The sequence below is a fragment of the Silene latifolia genome, unplaced genomic scaffold (genome assembly GCF_048544455.1).
Source record: "Silene latifolia isolate original U9 population unplaced genomic scaffold, ASM4854445v1 scaffold_73, whole genome shotgun sequence".
Taxonomy (NCBI): Eukaryota; Viridiplantae; Streptophyta; class Magnoliopsida; order Caryophyllales; family Caryophyllaceae; genus Silene; species Silene latifolia.
In genome coordinates, this window is record NW_027413640.1 from 2,402,412 (window position 1) to 2,406,936 (window position 4,525).

The 4,525-nt window shown below is 34.8% G+C and overlaps 1 long non-coding RNA gene across 2 annotated transcripts; it reads left to right on the plus strand.

Annotated features, from left to right (window-relative positions):
- Positions 1-1,163: 1,163 nt before the first annotated feature.
- LOC141640157 (uncharacterized) lies at positions 1,164-4,011 on the plus strand. 2 transcript variants are annotated; one of them, XR_012542883.1, is made up of 3 exons: positions 1,164-1,391; positions 2,583-3,012; positions 3,186-4,011. It is a non-coding gene; the product is annotated as an uncharacterized LOC141640157 (long non-coding RNA). The 2 variants fall into 2 exon arrangements; XR_012542884.1 differs by having other exon boundaries at positions 1,182-1,391; positions 2,593-3,012.
- The last annotated feature ends 514 nt before the right edge of the window (positions 4,012-4,525 follow it).

The window sequence follows — 4,525 nt, forward strand, 5'->3', positions numbered from 1 at the left end:
AATTCGACCTGTCAAATTTCGTCTCGACCCGATCCGACCCGTTTTTCCAGGATCAAGACCCGAAACTTTCGACCTAACGACCCGTTAGACTCGAACTCGAAATGACCCGTTATTTTAGGGTCGGGACCCTACCCGAACAGATCGACCTGTTGGCTCGGAGATAAATCAAGAATTTTATTAAAATATTAATATTTATATATTATATTTAAAAAATAGTTAAAAAATTACTTTTTTTTTATTACTTAAAATAAAAAAACACAACTAAAAAGTCAATTTTATACTTTTATAATATTTAGTAACAAAATAATTATTAAAAAAACTTTATTTTAATAATTATGTCAATATAATTAATGTGAACATTGACTATGATTTAAATATTAATTTAAAATATTTTACATTTTTAAAAACATATATTTTTTGATTAAAAAATCGTTAAAAAAAGGCGTTATGTATATTGGAGATACATAAAATGTAGCTATAGGTACAGATAATAATTACCATAAGTAAATAAAATATTTTGTCCAATTTTTTTCAAGTACATTTAACTAACTTAGCAAATACATTACATTAATAATAAACTAAAAGTATATATATAATAGTTATTATAGATAATTATTATTTTAACTCAGATTTTACACATACATATAACAAAAGATCTACAAATTTAACAAAGAGATGAATGGGTCACAATGGTAATAGCAAGTGGATATGCATCAAGAGGTCATGGGTTCGAGCCACAGAGATTAGAAAGGAGATTAATTGTATTATTGAAGTGATAATATTTGATACAATGTTACAAGTATTCATACTATAAACTAATAGTATAAGGGTTTTTCTAATCTATGCCCACTAGGCATAGGTTAAGAAAGCCAAAAAAGAAAGAATTTAATGATGTCTTTATGGGAAATTATAATATACAATTACTTTTACTTTTTTTTTACAAGAAAAACATTTAAATCTTTCTATTTTTGCTTTCTTAAAACCCGATAATATAAAAAGACAAAACTTGCCAATTACCTTTATATGACGTGGCAGCGCCTAAATCACCTAAATACCTCATACGCTCACTATAACACACACCCATAGCTCCACCAATAATATCGTGACAGCTACAAGAAAAGAAAAAGTAAATTAAATAGAAGTATTTAGTCGTTTCAGTTGATACTTCACTACAACTCTTCATCTCCGCACCGTCTTTTCTGCTCTTTCAATCATCATGCTCATAAATTCCCTTAAATTGCATTTACAGTTGCTTCATTTCTCCTTTGTCGATTGAATTTCTCCTCCTGATATATACATATTTCATTTTTTAATTTCTCCCAAGATCCCATATGCAATTGCTTCCTTATTTTTCGGCCCCTATTTGTAGCTGTTAGTGGCTATAGAGACCGGTATGTAACTATGTATTTTCCCGTATTCTTTTATTGTTGGGTTCTTTTAGTTTGCAATTTTGTTTGGCTATTCAATTTGCATTTTGTCCAATTGTTATCAATTCATTACTTTTTTTTCCCTGAACTTTCTTAGGGTGTTTTTGGATAGCAAAAGTGGAGGGAAAAGGAGGAAAGGGGAAGGAGGGAAGGGAAAGAAGGGAAGGGGAATAGAGTATGGTTGTTTGGATATAATTTTCCTCCAAAGCTTGCCTATTGTGAAGAGAATTTGATTAGGCTTGGAGGAGGGAAAATGGATCCCTCCATTCCTCTCCCCCTCCATTCCTCTCCACCCTAATTTGCTATCTAAACACGGGATTTTAAATCCTCTACTCTCCCTCCCTTTCTCTTTCCTCTAAATCTCTCAATCCAAACATACCCTTAGGGTGTGTTTGGATAGCAAAAGTGGAAGGAAAGGGAGGGGAGGGAGAAGGAGGGAAGAGAAAGGGATGGAAGGGAAGGGGAAGGAGAATGGAGAAGGTCATTTTCCCTCCAAATCTTGCCTTTGTTGAAGAGGAAATAATTTGGCTTGGAGGGGGGAAGTGGAGGGATTCATTTTCCCTCCTTTCAAAATCCCTCCACCTCCATTTTGCTAACCAAACAAAGGATTTATCATCTCTTCTTTTCCCTCCAAATCCTCCTATCCAAACAGACCCTTATAGTTTTGGTTTATTTTGCCTGAATTATGTTGTTACGTAATAGGTGACTAAGTGTTATTGAAAGTGTATTTCTAATGAATTTGATTATTTGCCTGTATATTAGAGAATGCTTTATTTCCCAAGAGCCCTGTACAAGCAATCAAAGCGATGTTATTATTTTAGACTAGTCTTAAGCTGGTTTGAAAAGGGACTTCACTGGACGAAAACGTTTTCCTTGCTATGATTGTGGTTTTCCCTTGGCTATATGAAAAGCAAATAGGTTCCTCATCAAAAAAATTGGAGGCGTCAGTTTTTAAATGCTTAGACAAAAATGATTTACAGTAGAATACACACTACCTGGAAGTATTATGTGTGCTAATTTTGTGTACTTCGTGTCTTTAGCTATAGATTTAGAAAAGTTAGATACTTGAATAACCATTGGCTTATAATGTTCATGATATTCCTTTTTTATGAGATCATAGAAATAAGAAATGTAATCGCAACAAACTATTGCAAGTCTCCAACAGGTGAAAAAGAATCTCGAGAAGCTATCTACTATGAAGCCGATTAGAGACATAACACATTGGTTTGAAATTAAAAGAAGTGAAAGGGAAAAAACTAGAATGTTTACCACTCATTTCTACCTGACTCAGTTTGCTAAGCTCCGGGGATAGTATTTATGATGACATTATGTCTAACAAGAGATGTCAACACATGTGTGAAGAAGTCAATGGCGTTTACAATGGTTTTGCATCATGCTTGGCGCTGTAAGATCGAATGCACAGGTAGGGAGGTTGAGAGAAATTAGGATGAAGGCCTATAGTTTGCATGTATTGGCTAATAAGTACGCAATTTTACAAGTCAGTTTCTCGGTATAAAATATCCCTTCCCGTCATTGAAAAGCGGCACACCTTAGTTAGATAGCCAATTTCAACACCTACCTAAAGGTGAGTCCAAGTACTCAAGTTTTTATTCTATTATATTGTGTTATTAATTTTGATAATCCATACTAAGTTGAAGTTTTAGTCAATTGTTCAGTCTTAATTTGATGAACTCTGCTGTTATACCCTTGTACTTAGGCTATCATGTGATAAGCTGAATGAAAGTTTTTACTTTGTAGGCAAAAGTAAGAAATTTTTCAGAAATAATCATTCTGGTCCTCCAATATGATCACATTGTGCTAATGTCTCAATTCAACTGTCAACTTGTGATGCTCCAGATTTTTGATCTACTAGCTAGTACTGATATACAACTACTCCCGTCACAACTGTATCAGCAACATCATCCTCGACCGCTACTCCGGTAACTCGTATAAGCCGATGGTGGAGACATGCTCGCAACTCCTCTATCTTGCTCGATACCCCTACACAATGACAACCCAACATCGGGGACCAACAACATCAACCCTATACTCGACAATGATCCCTTTCCTTACCTCACGAAACATTAGCAACGAGACCAGCACAAGGGAGTGGTCGTTATTGGATGAGGAAAACATGGATAGCCACGGGACAAAAATCTGGAGCATCACAAGTTGTTTGCGCTCGTGATCTCAGCCTGTCACGTGCATGTGAAATTGAGATTTGGTTGTTGGCACCTGGTATAAAACACGGATATAATACAAGCACAACTGGTGGCTCTGATATGGTGCAAGTTATATGTCATTTTCAAGTTTTCAGATTGTGTCATTTTCACCCTTCAACCTCACATATTAAGAATATTGGGGTGATTTTTTCGAACCTACGGCATGTTTTAAACCAGGATTATCTAATCCCTATCTATCTTGGACCTTAATCTTTACCATTATACGGTCCATGTATATTTTAGGTTTAGCTTAGAAAGCTCAAGCTGATGTATGTGATGTGGTTGCCTATGTCGTATACTTGCTACAATAGCGGGATATATCATCTATGTTTCCAGTTTTTGGAGTAAGTATAACTTGATCGCCACTTTGTTGCCTATAGTTACGCGTTAATTTTTGCATAGTTTGTGCTTTAAAGTTTAAAGCTGACACGGTTGTCGCACAAATCTTTATCCTACAACCAACAGTATAATAAAGTTATACAACCGCTTGCAAAGTTGTTGAAAACTTTCTTGCGTAAAGTTGTTGAAATATTTTACAAGTTATTGAGCTATTTTACGAAGTTATTGAGCGTAATACTTATTCTGTTAATCTCAATAACTTTGTATCATAGCTCGATAATTTTGTTAATAGAGCTCGACAATTTTGTAACGACGCTCAATTACATTGACTAAGTTGTATATACAACCAGTTGTATAATACATTAACTGCGGCTGTCGCAACCTATCAAAAATAAACCTAACTAGCCTAAACTTATGCAGTAGAGGTAAGCAGGGTATCGTATCCACAGGGAGGCGGTCTCTATCTACTTGTTATCTACTCTGTCTACGGTCACAAATTGGGGGTTTTAGTTGATTTGATTTAACTAAACTAAAAAA